The sequence below is a fragment of the Carassius gibelio genome, chromosome A23 (assembly GCF_023724105.1).
Source record: "Carassius gibelio isolate Cgi1373 ecotype wild population from Czech Republic chromosome A23, carGib1.2-hapl.c, whole genome shotgun sequence".
In the NCBI taxonomy this organism is placed as follows: Eukaryota; Metazoa; Chordata; class Actinopteri; order Cypriniformes; family Cyprinidae; genus Carassius; species Carassius gibelio.
In genome coordinates this window covers 17,192,616-17,217,220 of record NC_068393.1, presented here as the reverse complement: position 1 = coordinate 17,217,220, position 24,605 = coordinate 17,192,616, and the positions used below count along the sequence as shown (strand labels likewise).

At 36.1% G+C, this 24,605-nt stretch overlaps 1 protein-coding gene across 3 annotated transcripts in view; it reads left to right on the top strand.

Annotated features, from left to right (window-relative positions):
- Window positions 1-872: 872 nt before the first annotated feature.
- Window positions 873-24,605, top strand: part of LOC127944458 (zinc finger protein castor homolog 1) — a 183,775-nt gene continuing 160,042 nt past the window's right edge. For 2 of the 3 annotated variants that reach the window (XM_052540380.1, XM_052540382.1), the window contains exons 1-2: window positions 873-1,078; window positions 4,926-4,986. The gene's annotated coding sequence lies outside the window, so the exon portion shown is untranslated. The remainder of the gene's footprint in view (window positions 1,079-4,925; window positions 4,987-24,605) is intronic. The other variant, XM_052540387.1, reaches the window with a different exon arrangement.

Below are 24,605 nucleotides of genomic sequence, written 5' to 3'. Positions count from 1 at the left end.
GCAATTATAGAGTTAAGTAAACCAATAAATTAAACATGACATTGTGAAGTAAAAAGACAGTATTTTCTTGTAAAACATACTCTAGTAAATTCAGACTTCAATTTTTTTTTACATTATTTATTTATAGATAGATAGACAGATAGATAGATATTGTTGATTCAGTTGCAAAATATTTGCTAAAGTTGGATTTGCAAGAGCAATTCTTTCTTAGTTGACTATACTATTGATTACCCCTTATTCTTTTTTTTATGTCGAGCAGGACACATCAAAAAACTGCTAATTACCAATAATCTGTTTGTTAAAAATTCACAAAAGAGTGCAGTTTGGGTAAGGAGAAGTTCAGGTTTTAAATACATTATCACAGCTCTTTTTGTCCTTTTGAGGTCATTTTGTGTTATGACCTTCTTGATTCTGTATTATGTAAAAAATATAGCTTTGATAAAAATGATAAATGATAAATTTATGAAATGATTTTCATATTTCATGTCTACAATGTTTTTAAAAAATGCTATTATCAGTAAAAATAATTCCACCTCATTTCAGTTGCTTGTTTAAATGTAGAACAAATGTGCTAAAATGCCTAAAATATAGGACAACAGAGGAGAACTTATTTTTAAGATAGAATAAATATTATTAAAGCAAGTGTCCTCAGGATTCTGAATCCAAAAGGTGACCACAAGACACCCCAACAATGTCATATGAATGAACATAATAAAATGTCCCATATCATTCACTGCAGTGCAGCTCAAATCAATACCACAGTCAGTGCAATTAGCCTGACGGGCGGATGTGAGGAATCCATTCCGTGTTTTCCAACTCACTTATTGGGCTAACTGAGATATTCAATTAAGGATTCCTCTTCCCATTCTGAAGCGGCTCTCCAGGGCAGATCTTCCGAGCGACCCGCCCTATGTTAGAAATAGGAAAATCCAATAATAACAACACTCCACAAAAAAGAAAAAAAGAAAAGAAAAAAAAGTGTCAACTTTGATCACGCATGCTCCCTTGTCATGCACCTTATACACAACATTTGTTCTAACTTAGAAAGTCGCGGGAAAGCCAGGAAGTAACGTTACAGGTAAGACTGTTTTTGGATGAGCTACAGATCTCACTAGTCAGTTGTAACTATTTGTTTATGAATCCAGTGAGTTTAATTCGACCAGGTGTTGAATTCGATAGAACGGATCACTTGCGTTTGATCCGATGCTTTCGTTTATAATATAAAGTCATGTTTTGAATAGAACGCGTCACTTGGTGCAGAAGTGAGAAGTGAAACTCTGCGCTCCTACAATCACCTACATGCGTGACAGACGCGGACCGGTTCAGAGAGCTCGTGCGCTGCTTTCTGTGTGTCTAAAAGCAGATCACAACTTTTTGATTGCTGTAGCCCGATAACCCGGGACTTGTCCGTCCTTATCTGTCCGCTCGTCATACAGTTATTAATGCTTCAAAACACTGAGCTGTGTATCTCTCACGTCTTTGACACACAATGTAGCCTATATGGATACAGTACAAGCCGGAGCGCTTTTTTTCTTTGAAATCATTCTTTCGAAGTAATGTAAATATAAGTGTAAAACGAAACAGTTTGACATTGTAGGTTTTCTAAAAAGCTTTAAATCTACCCTCAACGTGATCGGGCTCCTAACAGGTGTTAGCAACGAGAGTGCAAAGTGAAAGCAGTAGTGAAGTATGTAAGTTACGAAGTGTGTGTGAGAGATATGATACTGTATGAATACATATATAACATAATATAATAACTGAATTTTTAGACTAATGATGACTTATAAAGGAATTTATTGTTTTGTGTGGTTCCTTCTTTTTTTGTGATATGTTTGTGTTACGTAAATGTATATAATAAAGTAATAAATAATGCCAGTACTTTATGACAGGGTTTATAGTCCATTTTTTAAGTTTATATCACTGTATAAACTGTTGCTATAGTTATCTGCACTGGCAAAGGCAATTTTGAACTTTGCTGAACTTTTTTTGTTTTTGTTAGTTAAACTGTAGAACAATCAGTTGAAATATTTATTATTGATATTTGGAATAATAGCACATTTTAGACCCCGCAATGTGTGTGTGTGTTTTTTTTTTTTGGTTGGTTTTCCACGGGGTTTAAATCGTAATTGATAGTTTCCTGTCACGTGACCTGGCGGGCAAAACATCCATAGAACTGCAGCACAAGACTAAACATTTTCTATCTGTTCCAATCCAGAAGTATTTAGATTACCTGTCAAAAGATTAAAACAAAGATATGTGAACAAAATTCAAGTTTTGGCCATTAGCAATCCATATAACGCAGTTGTCGCAATATTTCAATCACTAAAGGTACATTCGAAAACATTTAATTTAAATAACACTTAAAGTGTCTTAAAACAGTTAAACAGTGATATCAAAATATGAAATTAGATCATACCTTATTGATGATGCGTGCATATGCAGGCAAGCAAATGAGCCCAGAATACGAACGCAATGCACTAATGGTTAAGTGTCTTCTTTATAATGGTTTTCTATGGGAAAGCATTTAATATTAAAGGGGTCATATCATGCTATTTCTATTTTTCCTTTCTCTATGGAGTGTTACAAGCTCTTGGTGCACAAAGAAGACCTGTAAAGTTGCAAAGACTAGAGTCTCAAATCCAAAGAGATATTCTTTATCAAAGTTAAGTGCCATGCCCTTCTAAAACAGCTCATTTCAAACACGCCCCCACATGTCTACATCACTATGTGGATATATTTTCGTAATGCCACCCAAATGTTCATGCAAAAAAAGAAGGCGTGGTTTCAGTAACCGCCGTTAGTGTTGAAGCAGCCATGTCAGGGAGATGCTGTGTTTTTCTAGGCGAAAGCAGAAGCACTTTATTTGGTCTTCTGAAATGGATGCATTTAGGAATCTTTATGATTACTTATAACAGAACAGCAACGCATTTTATGGACAACCATTTCTTGAAACGAGGAGAGGAGGTCATTCTGATTTGGCAATGACAATCTTGCGCTTCTGAATCAGCTACCGGAAGTATGTTTTGTTATTAGTTTAAATGTCTGTTCAAATGCAGAGTTTTGTGCGTTGTGTGTGTATATGTGTGTGTGTGCGTAAGAGAGAGAGAGACCGATCATACAGTGGAGACAGCTGTCTTATCCGACTCTGTTCCCCCTTCAGCCTTAAACTAATGATAAAATGAAGGAAATTATTAAAACGGTCTTTACATTTATTTTGAAAGATGAAGCTCTTGGTTATGGAAAGGGGCGTTACATTTCCGACCAGTGCTTGCGTTGTTTGGCCAGTCACAATGCACTGGGTCAGTTGGGAAATTAAAGCAGACTGCTCTTGTCAGAAGGAGGGATTTGTAGACACCGACTCGTTTGATAGGCGAGGCATAGAGGACCTACAATAATGTACAGTATTTGAAAAATAATGTGTTTTTTGAACATTAAAGCATATCAGCATATTCTGTTACCCCAAATACACAAAATAATGATCTTAAAAAAGGATCATATGACCCCTTTAAACTTTGCACATTGTGTTTATATTCTGGATTCATCTGCTTGTCTGTACAAAGTATGCATCATCAATAAGGTGTATACTGAATTTGGCCTTCAAATATCACTGTCTGACTACATTACTACTAAATGCAGTCATCTTAAAAATAACTGGCAGTCAGTGGAGGAAAGCCTTGTTTTGATCCTCCATGTGGGTGCTCCCGTAAGGATGTGACGTCACCTGAAAACTATCAATTGGTTGCAGTCATAGATATTTAGGCTATAGCTAGGTTTCCTTTTAGCGGCTGTTTCTATGGGCTACTATAGGCAAGCTGTCTATCATCTTGCAATGTCAAAGCCTTTCTCTCAAGTGCATCTGCACTGCAACTGTAGCAATACACTTGTATGTGAATATATCTATAGACTACAGTCAGTAGACTTCAGAAGATGCTTTTGCTAAATTAACACAATACAAAGATGAAGCTGTCTGCTAACAAGGCATTTAAAAGGTGCTTTAGTTTAAAACGCAAACCAAAACATTCTTAACCTGTGAAAGCTGCCCACTTTGTGTGTGTACTTGGATGGGTTAAATGCATTTTGAATGACAACATAACCATACATAATTTATACTCTATATGGTTGAGAACATAGTGTATAAGTATATTATGTATAAGTGGATAGTGTATAGTGCGTCATTTGGACAAAGCTATTGATTTTTATTATGATGGACTACATATAATCCCTGCAAAGTTGGCAGACGAGTCGTTGTGGATCTGTCAAATATAAAATATTAAATCTAGAAACTTTTGTAGGTCATTAGAGGACAGCAGCTTGGCAGTCAGTTGTTTTCTGTTTTCACTGTCCATTCAGTTTTTTCTCAGACATAGGACTTTACATGTTACACATTTTGCTTAAATTATGCTACAATAACAATACCAGTATGTCTACAAAAACAATACTACATAATTAGTATCAACTCAGATTTATACAGTTTCATAAAGATGTTGTGTCTGATCCAGTTATTGTTCCTTTACATTCAAGAAAACACTACAACTTTATAATTATACAATATTTATAAATTAAATCATAGCATTTTCCCTTTTCCTTTTGTGTTTACTGACTGTAATAATAAGTATTTATTACAGTCTGCACTGTCTCACTTTTTAGTGGCATTAGTTAATAAGATATTTTTCCTTTTATTATGTTTGTTTGTGCTCTGTTTGCTGTGTCGTGTCTAAGGCAATAGTGTGTAAAAAGATCACTGCCACTTTAAACCCCAGAGTTGGCATATTCTCGCCGGATCTTTCTGCTTTGCTAATTATTGTGTTGTTTTCTGGGCAAATATGTCATATCCATGGCGACCAGGCAGGTTTATTGTCTTTCTCATGCAATGGTTCACATAAGTAATTAATTACTCTCTTTTCTTTCTCCCTCCATGTCTCTAGTAAGCCAATCAGTTGAGGGGAAACATCTCATGTTTAAAATGCCTGTGATATCCGAGAGAAGGTAAATAGAAACCTTGATGTTTAGAATGTTTTTGTGCTTTGAGCTTTTCGTGTGTGATGTGTGCCCACTGTCTGAGGGTTTATCTGTTATGTGTGTTTGCGTATCATACATGAGGGTTTTGAGCATTCTGAAAAATGATACATATTTAATAAGTAATTAATGTGCGAGGTAGCCTTTTTGTGTGTGCCTGGGTCTCATTCAAATGACAAGGCTTTGTGTCTGATTATTAGACTAATGAATGTATACACTGTGTTATAAAAAGCTTAAACTCAAATTATTAAAGCTTCTTGAAAAGCACTGAACATATATGAAATCTTCACAGGTTGCGTGTTGGTTATTAATGGGGGAATTGTCAGGGACAAGAGCAGTTTTACAGGTGTTGATCAGTCTCTGGGTCCATCTGCCTCGAATATTCTCTTTTTGTTTGTAATTTGTAACGTTTGACCACTGATAAATTGTGTTTGATTTGCTCTAAAGAGTTTAGGCTGTGAATGTTGAATGTAACACATTGTGCATGTAACTAGCAGAAGAGAGCATTTTTGCATAGTTTTTGCTATGTCTTTAAAAGAATAGTTCACCCAATATTTATTTTTGCATTACCTCACTTGCTCACCAGTGAGTCCTCTGCAGTGAATGGGTGCCATCAGAATAGGAGCTTAAACAGCTGATAAAAACATCATAATAATCCACACGACTCCAGTTCATCAATTAATGTATTGGAAAGTGAAAAGCTGTGTGCTTTTTACAAATTCATAATTTAGATTTTTAACTTTAAACATGACTTCTGGGCAAAATATGAATCCATAGGCCATAATAACACTTCCTCCAGTGGCAAAGTCAACCCCTGTTGTCCTCTTACATCAAAATCTGCCGGCATATTTGTTTAGAACTGTTTTTGAACTGGTATGGCTTGTATACAGTACTTGTTATATGCATATTTCTCTCCTGATTCAGACGAGACTACTTTTTTCAGTCCTGAACGCAATATAATGTATGGAGGATTCATATTTTAGTTTGAATTTAGAAAATGTCTTGATGGATTTGTTTCTTAAAAACAAGCAGACATTAACTGATGGATGTGATGTTTAACAGCTGTTTGGACTCTCATTCTGATGGCACCCATTCACTGCAGAGGATCCACTGGTGAGCAAGTGATGTAATGCAAAATTTCTTCCATATCTGTTCTGTTTACTTGGTTCAGTCAAAAACAAAGATTTATTTGAGGTTTTGCTGATTTACTGCTAGTGTCTAGGAGCTGGTGCTACCTGCTTTTCTTTGTTTCTCTGACCTTGGCTTTAAACCTTTAACCCTTGTGTAAAAATATGCATTCATAATTCTGTGCTATGCTTGACCGCTCTCGAGATGTGATGCAATTTCTTTTTTACACCACCACTTTGTAAATTGCTCGCTGTAATGATTTGGTATCTGTATTCGCACTATTGTGATCCTTGTAAAAATAAATTCTGTTCTCAACACGCAGGCATGCATAGGCCACATGTTTAGTTATTATTATTTTTGTTTTAGTGCATTGGAAATGTCCTCTTTGAATGCTTGATCAACCAGTAGGGAAATCTAATATAATTGAGGTTCAAGGTGAATTGCATCCAGAGCATGCATACTGTATACTAGAGCAAAAATAAACAAATCACACTGACAACAGTAATATGGGCTTGATTTTGAAGGCATGGAATAAGTATCGATTGAAGCCCTCACTTCATAGATGAAAATGGCCTTTTTGGTAATTTGTCCTGGGTCCTTTCAATTCAGGGGGAGGCGAGTGAGAGAATCGGCAGGGGGGTTGGGGGTGTGGGGGGGGGTAAGAGAGAGAGAGAGCTAACAACAAGACAGAGCTCATTATCATTCTTAATAAGTCTTAAGGAAAGAAGGTGTAAAGAAGTGAGTGTAAATGCAAGGTAATCCTAACACTGGCCAAGGTTACTGGGGACAAAGGCACATGCACACCCCTCCCTGCTGGTTGCACTGGGACACAGAAAGAGTCGTACCTCCAGCAGCACTTATAGAGCCCTGCTAGAAGTGCATGAACGATGCTTCCTAAAAATGTTTTGTCTGGCAACTTGGGCTTTAGCTATAAATCTTTAAATTAACTGGTTATAAAAATATTAATAAAACATTTTATTATATCAAATATAATTATATTTTGAAAATATTGTTTAATTACACTGGATCAAACTGACTACATTAGGTTAAGTAAACTTAAGAGGTAGATCATGTATGTACTTCTTGCACTGTATGTGCAACAGACTTTAATTTATTTATTTTAATTACAATTTCATTGAATTGAGGTTGATAATATTGCAGTCAGGGTCAGAAATATATGGGGGCAAAATTAAAGTGACAGAAATGCCACAGAAAATCTCTGTGACAATCATCATTCGATTTTTTTTAAAGGCATATATTCTAGTTATTATTGTAGATAATTATTCTTAAATAATTGATGAAATTAAGGCATTAAAGAATGACACTCAGTGTTTTTGTTTGGTTAGAAAAAAATTCTTCATGAAAGTAAAAAAACCTCAAAATCTATTTTGATGGGAAAATGTTGTAATTTTATTTTTAAAAGATGTATATATTCTAGCTAGTTATGAATTTAAATTAAGACATTTTTATTAAAGTATGGCACAGTGTTTTTATTTGGCTTTAGAAAATAGCTTCATGAATGAAAAAAAAAATCTAGTTCAGGGGAAAATTATAGCAACTACATAAAAAAAGGTAATTTCTTACAAATGCAATTTGCAACACATTGACAAATATGTATATATTATTTGAATCATGTTGAATTAATTTTTGTTTTTGCATGAGAGCAGTTTTTTTACACACATTTGTTAATATTGTACCCTATAGTATTAAACCAGTATTTATGTTTGCTGTGTGTACTTGTTTGCTGTCAGGTATTTATTACAGTACTGAGAGGATTAAATGATTGCATGGACAAAGCTGTGTTTAGCTTACTGGTGAGTTTAGTGCATCATCTGCCTGTCTTCTTTTGAATGCTCCTGGTTTGGACGTCTCCCTGATCTGTTTGTAGACTCTTAAAATATTATACTCATCATGCAGTGCATGAATGTTATAATGAATATCAATGTAAAGCAGTTCTTGATTGACTGAAAAGCTCCGAGTGAATATGCATCAGCTAAATGAACAAACTCAACTCAGTCAGATCTGTTGAGCAGAGCTGTTGGCCTTTGTCTGTTTCTCAGTCACGTTTTCTCAGCTTCCCTCTGTCACCTAAAGATGATTTACCCCAAACAGATGTTCCGTTTGTTCTATTTTCTGCCCTTTGAAAGGTTATGAATGAAACGCAAAGCCTCTGTAGTGGTACCCTCGGCCCATAATTGTCTGTGTTTGTGCCACTGTTATTTTCTGGCTGAGAGATGGAATATGTCGAGAAAGTGGAGCGCTGAAACTCTGGGATTGCTGGTTGTGTGATACAGCATCGGTCCAGTCCTGGAGGAGCTTCTTTCCTGCTCCACTGCTCCCTGTAGTCTCAACCCCTCCCTGGGCTTGGTTGGGGTTTGTATGGCGACCTGCTCTCATCGCCCCATGGGGCAGCCTGGGAGACAGAGAGCCACTGCCATGGTGATCGGAGCACAGAACCTCAAAGCAGTCCATTGTGACTGGTGCTCGTCGAGGTGAGAGGAACAAAATCTCACATCATCAGGTTTTTTTCTTTTTGTTGTTTTTGCTTTTAATGCCCATAGGGGTTTGTTTAGCCTTTGATTCATCTGTGCTGCCGGCTGCTAAATGAGTTGTTTGTGATATCTGTTAATTGCCTCTTTTAAGTCATCTGTTTGGGTGCACTGTAGAAGGCAACGGGAGGAAGTAAAAACAAATGCAAACTTGAGTTTGCGTTCATCAGTTTAGAAGGATGAGAGAAGCATATTATCATGAGATGGTTATCACCCCCTTTCCAATAATTTGTTTTGACAAAACTTTATTTTATGTGAATTCTTTTCTTTTCTTTTCAATAAAAATGTCCTCAGGTGTTCAGGACGTATTAGTCAAGTACGAATCTTAAATCATAAGTGAATTCCCAGCGCTCACAAACCAAACTTAGAGTGAGATTCTAGCAAAACTACAGGTTGATTAATTTTACTTGAACTCCCCACTTTAATTTTCTTCTGAATGGGAGTTGAAAAAAAATCTTATTTTAGCACTGAGCATATGAGATTGGTCGTTCTCCACTAGGGGCAGTAAGAACAAATTAAATCCTGCTGTAGACTGATGCTGGGAGCCCCTCGCAGAACAGCAAAGTCTTTCAATTACTGAAGAGAAAAAAAGCTCACTTATTTCGGGAAACCTGAGGTACCGCTGAGATTCACCTCAAGCTGAACTGATCTAAGACTTATGCAAAGTACCACATAAATCTCTTCTTATTTAAAGGGATAGTCCACCCTAAATGAAACTTCTGTCATCATTTACTCATTATTTGCGTGTCATTAAGGGTGAGTAAATGATGACGGAATTAAAATGCTTTGGGTGAACATCCTTTGATAATGATTTTTTGCAGAAGTGTGTCTTTCTGTACTGGTGGCCATGGCTCACTTTGATAAAGAAACATTTTGTAGTACCTATGTAAGGATTAAAAATGTTTTTTACATTTATTTAATTTAGAGAGAAGAAAAAGGTTTAAATGCAAACATTTAGCAAAAATGTTACAAAAAGTATGCACATCTAACAGGCAAGAAAAAAGAAGCGGCTCAATTAGGTTGAAAAATAACAAGGAAGAAAAAGTTTGCACACCAAAAAGAAAACAAAAACAAACCAAAAAAAATGGTGAAAGCATGCTATAAATATTTTTTTCTCATTTTGGAGCTAAATGCACACATTAAATATATATATATGTAATATATAATATATAATATTAATAGTATATAATTTATCACAATTTATTTTTTATTGTTTGATAAAGTGCTGGATATAGTTAAAGATTTGTTTTTCTATTTCCTTAATTTTTTTCCAAAATGATAGTAGAGTGAGAAATAATGATATGTCATATTATTATTATTATTAGTCCTAATAATACAAATACGAATATTTTAATCATTGTTATTATTACTACTACTACTGCTAATTGTCATCATTTATCATTTACTCAAGCTTCAAATTTTTTACATGCGTGCGCACACACACGTATGCATATATATGGCGTTTTCCTTATTTACTTTTATCATTATTGCTTTTTTATATATATATATATATATATATATATATTTATATAAATATATATATATATATATATATATATATATATAAATGAAAATCAGCTCATTTCTAGAACTCTGAGGGATACATGCTCCAAGCGCTTCTGTGTTGTTGTTAAAGATGTTTCTTCAGCTTCCTCTGTGGTGTTGTTTATCATGTGCTGTTGGGCTATTTAGTTTATGTTAATTGATGCGCGTGCAGTAGCACACATACGGTGCGGTGTGACAGGCGGGGCGGGAAGGCCGTGGCCGAGGGACAGGTCAGAAGAAGGGGCTGCAATCAGCCCGTCTGAGCAGTAGGAAGGCGCTGGTTTCTCCTACTTTAACCTCGAGAAGGATCTGGGTTGCATTCTGTGACAGGTTCAGTGTTGAGCCTGGCCTCTGGGGTGGGAAGGGACCGCTGCTTTCCTAAGGTGCAGAGGGACTCAAACACAAAGCACAAAGTCTACCGCCTCTCTGACCTGTGCTGCACTGAACCAAAGACTTTGTTCTTCTCTGTTCTTCATTAATCATGTGCACGCAAATACATTTTCTCTTGTTGGTTACATAGAGAATACATAGATTAGAAATGGGTTTTGTTAACATTGAACTAAACAGTGAACTCTACAATCTATTGAATCTCCTGCAGTTAACATGCTAAAAGTTCTTTACTTTGATGTAATAAAACTAACTGAACTAAAACGAAATAAAAACTCAATTGACTTTATAAGAAATAACAAAAACACAACAAAAGTTGTGATGAATATGATATTTGAAATAAAAATTGAGAGGTAAAAATCAGTGGTGTGAAAAAAATAGTCTTACATTTTCAATGTCATTGAAGAAATGTGTGATTCATTTATGCAATGAGCGTAAATAAAACAAAGCATCAAATTAAAATAAATAATAAGAAAAAACAAGAATTAAATGTTAATTTAAATATATTGATTGAAGTATATCAAATATATATATATATATATATATATATATATATATATATATATATATATATATATATATATATATATATATATTAAAAGATAATATACATTAAATAAAAAAATCTATATTCAATTACCCGTAATAATTAAACAGTGTTATTCTAAATACAATGACAATGATTTTAAAGCTGCTTCTTTCTCAAAAGAGAAAGTGGATTGTCAGCACTGACGTCTCAGTTTTTACTCTCACCTTCAGCGCTTGGATCCTTAGCCTCTTATCTTACGGAACAACCTTATTGACCGATTATTTGTCTGCTTCCTTTTCGTCCTTGACCGAGAGCTCAGCGGTTGCCATCTCAATCAGCTTATGTGGTAATTCCACTTCAGAATTACACTTGTCTGCCTGAGTAAATACATTTTTAAGCATTTATTAGTATTTGGCATCGCCAGAAGGAATTCCTTCCTTCTCCTATAGCCACTCCAGTAATTAGCGAATTGATTAGGAGAACGTCAGCACACCTCCTCGGTTCTTATCTCCTCATTCTAGGACAGTATTGCGGTGCCATGGGATGGTGTAAATATTTTAAGGGGAAACCCTCAGCGAGTCTTATTAATTGCTGTGGGGCTCTGCAGTTGTCTCCCGTTGAAGATCTTAGCCAGTTTTCTAAACTGTGATTAAAGAAAAGTTTTGTATTATTTAAACATGCTGTGTCCTGTGGGTTTGCAGTGCCACAGAGATCCTCCCTGAGCTTTTGTGTGTGTGTGTTTTCCCCCTACTTTCTCTCCTCCGCTCCCTTCAGATCGATTAGTTTCGATTCACAGGAGCAAAGGAGCTTTGAACATAGTGGTCATTCTGGGATGCATTTTGCAAAATGTGACAAAGACCTCTCTTTTATGTACGAATCCTAATTAAATTTTTACTCCATCCCTACGCTGCAGACTTGCTAGCAATTTGGCTGCTAATCACATTGAATTTTAAATGGGACTGTTTAAAGATGGCTTTAGATGCTTTCAGGATGGCACACTAGTGCAAATTAAGTCAGAATTGCATGCTGTTTGGAGAGAGGACCAATAAAGCAAAATCCACATCACAATTGTCTTATGCACTTACGTCAACAGACGTCTTACAATATTTGCTTTTCTCTTTTAATTAGATGAAAGGAACACAGGTAAACAATCAGCTGTTTTTCTTTTGTAAATGGAGACAGGAAAACCGCTTTTCTTTTAATTATTCTGCCTGTTATGTTATTCCGTCTTGTCCTTATTACGATTTATGTAATTGGGGGAAAATGCGCAATCTAACAAACACTTAGGCTGCTTGATTAGTAAAAGGATTTGGCACCCTAGAAACGATTCATCACTTCTAATTTGATAGTAAAGCCTTTGTGAAATGGCAAACTCTTCTAGAAAAGCTTGTCAACAAATGTGTTTGTGGAAAAAGAAAAAGAAAAAGAAAAAATCAACGAAGAAGCTGTCCTCACACATTAGTATACATCATTAAGTTCCTTGTAACCAATCATATTGCCCATTCACTCAGCATTCCAGAACATATTAGTGACATCTCGTTAGCAGAAAACAGATAACTGAGGGAAAATTTACCAAGCGAGCTTCAATTGTTGTTGTTGTTGTTGTTTTTTTCAAGTGGAATGACTGGAAAGAGCAATTCTCTCAAAATGGCTTTTTTGTGCCGGTCCTTCAGTCTATTACATCTTGTTCAAGAGAACCCTTTTTTTTTCATAAAATGTTTGTCATTTGTCTTTCCTTATTTAACTCATTTCTTTTTCACATCAACATTTTGTAAGTAGTTACAACTGAATGAAAGCAAAGAGCAAATAATGAAGCCTCTTATTTAGTACAATGAAGGCATTTTTCCTTGTATAATGCATTTTATGTCTGGAATAAGATGGAGAAGTAGATTTGTTTGATCGATTTGTTTCTTCAGTCATATAACTCTTGCATTGGTAATGCAGTTTATGTAAAATGTGGTGACTTTTAATTTCATTAGCATTACAAGAGTGGTGTTATAAGCATAAAAATGTTGTAGTTTGCAATAACTTCCACAATACATGATTGTTTTCAGAGGAAACCATTATTATTATTTTTTTATTGCTTAGACATTGCTCTGTCAGAGCTCAGGATTCTTAATGGAATTTTGTTTAAGTATCAGTGTCAAATGTTCCTTAGGAAAAAAATTAAAATATATATATATAAATGAGGCAATAAGAGAACTGAGCTGTAAAATTAATGTGAATAGCATAGTTCTGATAACCATGAAGAGCTTGTGAGAAATGTTTTAGTAATACAGAATATTCTGAATAAAAAAGCAAATCCAAGAACAATTTGAGACTTTGTATGGGGGGGGGGGGTGATTATTTCATTTGCTCTATATTCCATCTCATTATCACTAGGAAAAGAAAGATCATTATCACGTTTGTGTTAAAAACACACAAAAAATGTGACCTGTATGATATATTTTAGAAAATAAGAAACCGCTAGTATCTTTTAAGGCTCCTTTTGCTCCCCGTTTCTTCTTATCACTGCTGGAAGAAACAATTGAAATGTTAAACAGATTGTGGAAACGAGCACATTTAAGTGTAGTAAACTGCAATAGTGGTCCACCGATATATCGGCAAGGCACATCCGATATTTGAAAAATGGCAAATATCGGATGTGTTCGAGGTGGGACTTTTATTTTGATGGCGCTGAGAAAGGCAGCGCCTGAGTGCGCACGGTGCTCACTCTCTCTCGTTTACTGTCGTTGTTAACAGTTCTTTCTTATACAAATAGAAGTCTGTCTTATAATCAGAAAGAACGGTTAAACAAAGGAATTCATGTATACAAAAAGTATTATAATGATTGCTTTTATATTATTAGTAATAGAAAGGCAAACATTATAAAACTTTCTCGTTTGCCATCAGCATTAAGAAAATACACATTTATATAATTTAAACAAATCTTTGAATGACTAATGAAGATTTAATTTCACAAACCTTGCAAACTTAGTGGAATCCAGCTGTGAGATCTTGTGAAGTGTGTATGTGTATCCAGCATGATCATGTGTTCTCTATGTGACAGTCTGTCCGTGAAGATTGAATGCTTTAAACTTTTTTTATACGTGATTTCAAATTATGCTGTGCTTTATGCATTTGCCCACTGTCATATTCATGTCAGTTTCACTGTGTGCTGTATGTAAAATGAGTATTACCTTGGCTTTATTTGAAAAAGATGATTCCCAATGCACACAAACTTCCCAGAATACTGAGTGCCCTGTTGGTTACAGTGGTTACTTCCTTTTTAATAATATCTTTATTAAATAATTATTTATTTGTGAAAATGCTTTGTCATTTAAAGTATGTTTATTTTACACATACATTTTTTAAACCATTGTCAAATTATTTCAAATTTCTTAAATATGAATAAAAAATTATATTATAATATAATATAATATAAAAAATTATATATATATATGTATTGGCTATTGCCACCCCCTGTGTTCCAAGATATCGGCATCGGCTGTCACAAAAACGATATCGGTCAACCACGACACTGCAATTCTGCATCAAACTTAAAACCTGCGTTGCACCTACGTTACAAGTGAGAATAAAAAAAAAAGTCTCATAGTATCGATAAAACAACACCTTGACAAAGCCAGCTACAGTTTGACTCTGCTGTCATTATGAAAAAAAAAGAAAAAAAAGAATGTACAAACACATTTTAGCTGTTTATTTTTGCAACCACACCTCAACATTCTGTACTATTTAACTAGGGTGGAGAATAATATGGGTGGGGAAGTGAATTTTGTCAACATAAAATGCACTTCAACTTACAGTTAAATGAATGGAGAAGGTAAAAAAAAAGTTGATTGTTGATTGCCTGTTGATTGTTAGTTTTTAGAACGTCCCATTTGCTTCATGATACAGAAGATGAGAGCAAGTTTTATTGGGGTCTAAACGTCAGAAGCAGCCTCTGCTGTCAGTCTCTTCTAAATCCACATTCCAAACACTCAGTGGGTCATCTTGCTCTTTAGCTGATCTATTTTGGCTCTTGTAATAGTGCTATACTGTATGTATGGACACAGACAGGAAAGACATGTGTTTGGCTGTGCTCGATAATAAAGTTCATTTTCAGCTGGCTGCACCTCCCACTGTTCCTGAGAATTCATTGGTTGCCTTTTGGAGATGATGCCAATGGTCAGTTTTCTTAACTCGCAGTTCTGAATGAGCCCCATTTTGATGTTAGAAAGAAAAAGTTGATGTCCTGAGCAGCACTATCAACAACTTGAACCACATGACTTCGACTTGCAAATATTGTTTCAAGGATTATAGTGCAATGTAAATTGATGAATTGATCAAGACGATGAGTGAATGTACCAAAGTGATAATGCAAAACACACCCCACGTTAAACATCCTGTCAACCAGAGCTCCCTGACCCAAGTTCAGGTTCACACGACATGTTTGTTCACAACAGTTTGATAACTGACAATACTACCACAATATTCGTTATTTGCACATTTAGGCAATTTGCATCAACTTAAGTGAATCATTAGCAGAAGAATTTCAGTGTTTACTCACCTGTATGTAATTCCAAACTGCATGACTTTCTTGTGTGGAACTCAAAAGGAAATGCTTTGCATAATCTCCAAGCTGCTCTTTTCCATACTGTAAAAGATATTAAGCGATTAATCACTTAAATTTCTATCTTTTTCAGAAGACTCAAAATATAGTGAATGAGTTGTGTTTGTTATGATTTTAAGATGCTTTTTGACATTTTATTGAGTATAACAGCGAGGACATTCGTCATAACTTCTCCTGAAAGGTCATGCAGGTTTGGAACAAAATGAGAGTGAGTAAATGATGACAGAATGTCATTTTTGGGTGAACTATTATTTTAAGTACCTAATTTTAAAGGAGATTCTGCGTTTCAGTCTGTAGACCACAAATGATGGTATTTAAAAGAAAACTTCCATCTGGTCATGCAAATGGTTTTTCACCCTCTATAACAATAGAAAATAATTGTTTGAAAGGCAGTAGACTTTATTGTTTTTAATAAAAACCCCTGACTTAGTGAAAGTTTAATTAATAAGGGGCTTAAATCTCTGGGAAGAGGAGGGAATAGGGTCTTTAAGGGGTACTTATTTTTCCATCTGGGCTATCCTCCAAAAAAACTAGTCAATTAGTCTCTTAAGCTGCAGAGACAAAAACGTTATTAGTTCTAGCAAAAAGAATAATGGGTTTAGAAGGTTTTGCTTGAGAGGCAGGCAAAACCCCAAGCTGAATCCTGGGTATTCAGACTTTTTTCATTTTCATATAATCATGAAACACCGAGCAGATTATTATGCATGCAAGTGTTTTTTTCCTCTCTAATAAAAGGCATTTGGGAAGAAGGCCTGTCATGGTTAACAGACACAAAATAAAAGTTCCATAATGGGTGCTCAAGTAATCATTCAGGCGGATACCTTCGCAAAACTATGGCTTTGAAGTTCATGGATTTTTGCTTTCAGAAACACAGAATAACTCCCAAGTAACTCCTTAACAGCCACATAGGATTGTATATACGGTCTGACCATTGTCTGTCAATGTTTGTGCAACCTTTTGTTGACTTTGTTGGTTAGCTACCAGTCTATTTAAGGTCTGGGAATCATTCTGAGATGGGATATTATTGAAGTGTAATTCCAAAATAATTGTCTTCCCTGCACGATAGCTACATAAATCAACCACACCCTTACCTTCCTACCGTCAGCTGCCCCCAATGCCAGGCACCAGGTAATCCTGTTGGCCCGGTTCCTCACCTGCAAATCCTGGAAAGCTGGGGAAAAAAGTGCTTTTTATGTTCTGCACCCGATTTGAGGTCTTTACCATGATGTATTTCAGCAGATTTTAGCAAGTAGTCTCAGCTTAGTGCTACGTTGGGAATTAAATACGCTTAACCTTCAGCTCGGCTTTGGGAGCCTTAAATGATAAAAAGGTAACCGGAGATCAGTGCTCAGAGACGGCAACCACCTTGCCTTTGAGACTCTTGAGTGATATTTCTCTTGCTTAGGGTGACCGGATAGATTAGAGAAGGATTGCGTAACAGTGTCAGCATCTTTGGTGCCCAAAATGTGTCTGGCTTCTGCGCCATGGGCTTTGTTTTTGTCTCAGGAGCATAGAGAGAGGTGATTGGCTACAAAGGATCATCAAAGAAATTAATTGTTTCCCCTCCATGGTAAGAAGGTGCTACTCTTCCAAATCGAGTGCCTGCACTTGGTTATTACACTTTAATGGCTTGCTCGCCCAACTAACCATATATTATGGCGTGTGCAGACTCAGATCAGAGAAGATGAATAGGCTATTAATTAGAGTTGCGCGGAGAGGGCACAGGGGAGAGACTACTCATAGCCCTGCAATCAGTGTCAACGGGGTCCTTCTCTCTATGCACTAGCCAGGCCATTGCCAGGTCAAACGACTTGAAATGAGACTCTCGGAGAGCAAGCCAACAAGTCCAGATGGGCAGAGTGGTGCGCCAGGTAGCTTTAAATCGATAATGCAGCTCCGAGCTTAGAGGTTTCCCTGACTTTAAAGTTTAAAATTATAGATTAAATATTTGACAAGATTTGTGGCGGACACCATTGTTTGGCTCTCTCGTCTCAGAATTAGCTTTTTATGGCAATTAATTAAAAGACGCTGTAGGAGACGTTCCATCTTGCACTCGTAGTCACGGGATAAATAACTCGGAGAGGAGGATATATGTACCTTTATTAGCTGACATGATCTCGGCAGCATCTGTAGCGGGACGCTGTCTGCTCGTGAGCGACTTTGCGGAGAAGTTGCGCACCATCACTCACGCTGAGTGTTGTCTTTATGGCTTGTTTTGTTGAAATCCTGTTTTTTATTTTTTTACTCCAGGTATCTGAATTACAGCCTGTCTATGCAAATGAGGCAGTTTTGACACTCTGTTATTCATGTCATCGCCTTTTTAAACACTTAAGGGACGTAAATTCGCAGTTGACGGGCTGCTCTGAAATTGCCACTAAATATTATTAAATATTTTAACAAGTTCCTTGTAAATATGTCTTAAATGTTTGAACGATGGGCAGCGAGAAAAATGGCCTTGCATCAACTTATTAGAGGCAATAAACCGGGCGTGATTTATGGCGATAGTGGAGCAACTTAGGACATGCCTTTTATTTTATTTTTTCACTTATCCTCATTTCCTCGTTCGTCCTGATGCGCTCGGTAAACAGCTAAGCACTGTTTAAAACCCAGTGATTTTTATAAGTCATGGGACATTGGGGTGGGAGATGAGAGAGGCAGCCCATCAGCAAAACAATCACAATGATGGCGTGTCGAACACACTTTTAACGTCTTTTGAAGTGCCCTTTATCTTTTACTGTGAAATGCTTTAAATTTTGTGGCGCTGTCCAACATGAAGGATGAGAGTTGTTGAAGACGCCATTATGTGTTTAGGTGTTTATGACTGTAAGTGTTCTGTCATGATTATCAGTATGAAATCACTAATATAATGGAGCACTGCCTGAGATTAGGGGTATGTAGTTGAGTTATATGTCCTCTGTAACAAAACTTTAAGTCTTGCCATGGAATTTTCATGGCTTTCTCATCAATATGTCTGCTGCTGAACTATGTGATTTTGGGGCAAGATTAGATGCTGCAGTAGTTAATGTTTACTGTGGTTCTATTCTGATGTCCGTCATGAGTAGCAGTCTGTTCTGACTGAGAAAAACGGTACAAGCTATGTACAGATATTGAAAAATGCTGAATTCTTTTGTGGAAACTATGATCAAAGGAACGTTGTTTCTTAAAAATAGATATTTACTTTATAAATATATTTCTTGTCACTTTTGTTCTGTTTAATTCACTTTCTGGATTAAAAAAAAAATACTGACTATTGAATCGTAATGTATATGGATATAAACAAGTATTTAAATTCAATTTGCGGTTTAATAGTAAATACCAGAAATGTACTAGCAATGTCCCATACGTCCTCTTTTAAAGGTGTGCAGCTGTGAAGTGAAGCTGGAGATTGTTAGTTATTCTTCGAAAAGTAACTTGAAATCTTCTTTCCCACATGTTCAGTCTGGGCCTCCTTACAACCGCAGCTCTGGGGCCTTTACTTAATTGTCACATCATGCCACTAATTTGTCTTATTAAAAAGTCCAATAAGCTTCCAGATTCTTAAAATAGCTTAGATGATGACACAATAATGGAAACCGGTACATGGTTTGTGGTCAGTACCAAATATTACAAGCTGGAAACTGGTAGAGGATAAACTGACTGGGACTTATGTCTGCTATAGCGCTTAAGTGGCTGTGTGTCCAGTGTTTTGAGGGAGAATGGTTTAAATTTTCCTTCTCTTTGAATCAAATCTGGTTCAGAAATTACTTCATGTAATGCTTCAGGATAAATTATTGACTGAAAATATACACAATTTTTTAGTGAACAATAGTTTAAACTTTCAGTGGGATCCAAAAAAACAAATATTGTTTAAGTTAAATATTTAAACCAATTTTTTTCCCATTAAAAGCTAATATTTACAGATGATGGAAAATTAGCAGGCAGTTGTTATTATAAATAATATTTGTTCATTTTCGTTATATTTACACACTATTGTTAAAATATGGAAGCCTGTTTCCGCCACGTAAAACGCCAGGCTAGTTGTGACTTTACATCTAGCAATTCTGAGAAAAAAGTCAGAATTGTAAGATATAAACTCGCAATTCTGAGAAGAAAAATCTGAATTGTGAGATATAAAAATAGTAGTCAAAATTGTGAAATAAAAATTCGATTGTGAGATGTAAACTCAGAATTATGAGAATGAAGTCATTCTGTCAATTCTGTCGAGTCAATTCTGGGTTTATATCTAAATTTTGAAATAAAAGGTGTGTGCACTGTATTGTACAAAAAGTTTGCTTACTTGCAATGAACAAACAAATATGTAAATATACTAAAATACATGCAAAATAGAAGCATTTTCACTAGTGTTTTCAGGCTGCTGGACACCACTATCTCACCAACATCTACTACATAATGCAACCATCCCTCTCCAGCAGAGAGCATTTGTTTTGCCCATATTTTTCCATGTGACATTGATCTAAAGCTGATTCCATGGCGTTAACAGTGTGGTTGTCCGACTGGTTGGTCCCATAGGGTGGCAGCTGTATTTCTTATACTGACCCCTCTATGTGCCGAGCTATCCCGAGCTGTCGGGGTGCATCAGTCTTTCCAGCCACAGAGAGGTGACGGCTGCCTTGTCAGCAGAGAGGCGTCTTCTCACTCCAAGCCCTCTTCAAGTTTTTTGTCGACTTGGCAGAATACGAGTGTCCCTCATCTTCCTGGCCGTAACCTTGCCCCCAGCTTGTGTTCCTGGTCTATAGACTTAAACAGTGATGACTCATGCCACATCAAGTGCACCTAGGGGGTAGACGATAAGAAATGAGGGGGGAGGGAAGATGGATTTAATGTTGGTTTAGGGTGGGCTTCGGGATGCAGGACTAAAGGCTCGGGCAGCTTTCGCCTTGGCTCATTTGATTAGCCTGTCTCATGCTCAGGAAGTGCTGAATGTTGGTGGTGTATGGTGCACCAACTTGTGTGTGTCTTCAATTGCAGTTTGCATTTACATTTTTAGATTTTCAGTTTATATTACATAAATAAAGTTTTCTAAGTGTCCTAATCACACACATGAGGCTTTTATAACAAGAACAACCCTTACCATGGCTTTGAGAGGCTTATTGCTTTAATATAAAAGAGAAAAGAGCAACCGCATATACATTTACAAAGAGCAAGATCAATTTTGCACCGTTGGTTGAATGAGTGAGTGCAGAAGATCTCTCTTGATGTGAATCTGATGGGAGGGGGACGAAGGCAAATGGCTTGGGAAGGCTCTGGAAAAATGGGGTCCTGATCTTCTCAGAAATGCCACAATAAATCGCCGTTCCTCCCTATGCACGGATGATTAAATGTGCTCCTCAACTGCCCTGATTTGTGGGGGCACCTTGCCGATTTTATTTGCCACTGTTAACATTTTCATTCCTGCATTATGCATCCCACTCTGGGACCAGGAAGTGCTACAAACAAATGGCCTGAGGGATGTCTATAAACAGGAGCTGCCTCCAGAGCAAAAACTGGGTGAGAGACGGAGAAACGGAGAAAACAAATAATTCTTTTTGTGCTCTGCAATCATATGTTACAGTACAGACCGCTGGTCGAGCTCCTCCAGGGCAGGGCTTTAGTGTTAAAGGGGGCACTGCTGTGATATTTTGGCTTGACAGTCAGGTTGAATATCAATGGCCACACAAAATGCCTACAGTACATTCAATATTCAGACCTTAACCAATTTTACTGAATCCCACCTAAATATTTTTTTTCTGATACTTTATTTTAAAGCACTGAAACTAAAAAACAAAAAAGCACTGCCTTGCAGGTTTGGTGTTAAGGTTATCTTGCATTAAATTTGTATAGAAAAACGGCTTTGAAATTGTGAAATCCCTCAATTTTGCACTTGTAGATTACAAACTTTTTAGTCAGTTTCTGGTCACAGCTTTTTTTTTCTTCGTTTAACTGATTCACATGTATAGACCGGTTCTAAGATCATTGATTTTTATTGTATGTGTTTACTTTGACCATTGAATACTGCTGTAAAAAAAAAAAAAAAAAATCTGTTTTATATTTTTTGGGGGGTTAAGAATATAAGGAATACCAATCCTAGTTGTCAGACTTTTTTTTTGCTGTCACTTAGGACACATTGACCTTTTGGTGAGTGTAAGGGTGTTATTAATTTAGTTAACTAAACTAAAACTGAAACTAAAAATAAAACCATAAAAAAGAACATCAAATAAAATAGTTTATTAAAAAACTTTTATAAACAAAAAACTATACTGTAAAAAACTTTGTTACCCCACTGCCTTAAAATTCTCATATCTTAATTTTTTTTCTAGACTAATAAGCTCATAATAAACTTGCATTTTCTTGTTGTCTGGACAATTTATTAAAAACAAATGTCTACAAAAAAATAAATAAAAATAAAATAAAAAACATGCATACAGTGCATTCCCAAACTTCCTTATTGTCTTGCATAAAAATACATTTAACAAATTTGTGTTGAAGGCCAAACAAATTTCTTGTTTTTATTATTCTGTAAGTATTCTATGAGAAAATGCAGCAATATGTGAAAGTGTGAATATGTGAAAAAATATCATTTGTTTGGAGGAAAGGCCTAGACAGAGGCACAAAGACATTATGTCTGTTCTGCAATCGTTTTTTTTATGATTTTATAGGCACGGCCTCCTTATAAATGTAGCTGATAATTAACTAGCATTTTCACAAGCACTGAAAACGTATTTTCTCTTTCACAAAACGAACAGACATCTGTTTACTTGCATAAAAATTTGTAATGCCACTTCTCTCGATGGTTGATGAGTCCTTCTCTCGCTGTGAGGCAGCAGTGTGTGTGTGTTTGTTTGGGATGGGATTGACGTTTAGGAGAGCATGTCAGCTCTTTTAGCATCACAGAGCAGTCAGTGGCTTTTCAGCTCTCCCTCCCTCAATGCATCCTGACAATGCAAATCTATGCAAATGACGTCTCACTGTTGGACAGTTCTCCGCAGGCCCGTGCTGCATGAATGGGACACTCATTTGAAAGAAAACTACTTCTAAATTGTGGCAATGATTTAAACGAAAGAACAGAATAAAATGCAATATTAGCTGATTGCTTTGTAATCTCTCAGGTACCATTTCGAGGATATAAATTGGATAAATGAGCTGTTTGATATTCAGGTGGGAACTGGTGGGTACACATAATGGACACAGTAACACAGAGCTACTTGTGCCGTCTCCTGATACGATGTGAAGGTACTCCGGCACAATTTTCACAGTTCCTGTATCTCTTTGTGTTGAGAGAGCTCTCTTTTGGTTAACGTAATGTGACTCTTGCAAAGAGCGTTGAGACAGGCCTGATATTGTTTTTTTTTTTTTTTATGACTTGACCTTTGAGTTATTATTTTCCCCTTTGATGAATAATTGCCGCCTCAGTCTCAACGAATGAGCTGATTCACGTTGTTCTGTGTAAATGCTGTCTGAGCTTCATTTTAGTTTATGAGGGATGAAGAATATATGACACTAATAACACTGTTTATAGAACTTCAAACATTTATTTACTTATTTTAATATGATTTCGATTTTGTTTGTCTTATGTTTTCTGAGGCTTAACTCGGTTTGATGCAAAAAAGAAAAAGTTTTTAAACTGCTCAATATTATGAGATTCATTTCATGTTTATAAGTCAAAACAGCAAATGTTCAAACAATGTAACTATATTAATTATTCATATCCCAGTGCATGCTGGGAAAGATAAATGGGGCTAAACTACGGAAACTTTTGATTGATATGGAAAAGCATTTATTCAGCTTATTGGTTTGATGTGAAAAATTGAAGTTAATTGTAGAAAAGCAGCATCGACATGCAATAGTCTGGGATAAAAAAAAAAATACTTGAAACACTTTTCACTCAGATATTGATAGTAAATGTCAGAAATAGCAAGAACACATTTAAAGGGGTCATTTAATTTGAATTCCGTTTTTCTCTTTGGAGTGTTACAAGCTCTTGGTGCATAAAGAAGATCTGTAAAGTTGCAAAGACTAGAGTCTCAAATCCAAAGAGATATTGAAGTTAAGACTCATCCACACCCTCCTAAAACGGCTAATTTAAACACGCCCCCACATGTCTACATCACTATGTGAGACTTAGGTCTCTGCAGAGCAAAAGTAGCGTTTATGATCTTCTGGGTGTTTTCAAACTGCTGGGTGTTTCTAAATCATGCAATCAAAATGATCCCCCTTACCTAACCCCACCCCTAAACCTACCATTACTATGACGTCCGCCAATCAGGTATCATGGTCTAAAAACACCCTGATCTGGTAACTCCCATTACTTTCCTGCAGAGACCTATACTTGCACTATGTGGATATATTTGCGTAGCGCCGCCCAAATGTTCACGTAAAGAAAGAATGCGTGGTTTCAGTAACGCAGTTAGTGTTGAAGCAGTCATGTCAGGGAGATGCTGTGTGTATCTAGGAGAAAGCAAAAACACTTATTTTGGCCTTCAAAATTAGATACATTTAGGAATCTTTATGATTACTTATAACAGAACAGCAACGCAATTTATGGACGACTGTTTCTTGAACCTAGTAGAGGAGGTCATTCTGACTTTGCTACGACAATCTTGCGCTTCTGAATCAGCTACTGGAAGTATGTTTTGTTATTAGCTTAAGTATTTGCTATTGGCTGTTCAAATGCAGAGTTTTGCGGGGCATAGAGGACCTACCATAATGTACAATATTTGAAAAAGTATTTTTGAATGTTAATGCATGCCAACATATTCTGTTACACCAAATAAACAAAATAAAGATCTTTAAAAAGCATCATATAACCCCTTTAATTACAAATACTATTTTCTTCTTAAACATACTGTTTTAATATTTCTTTACA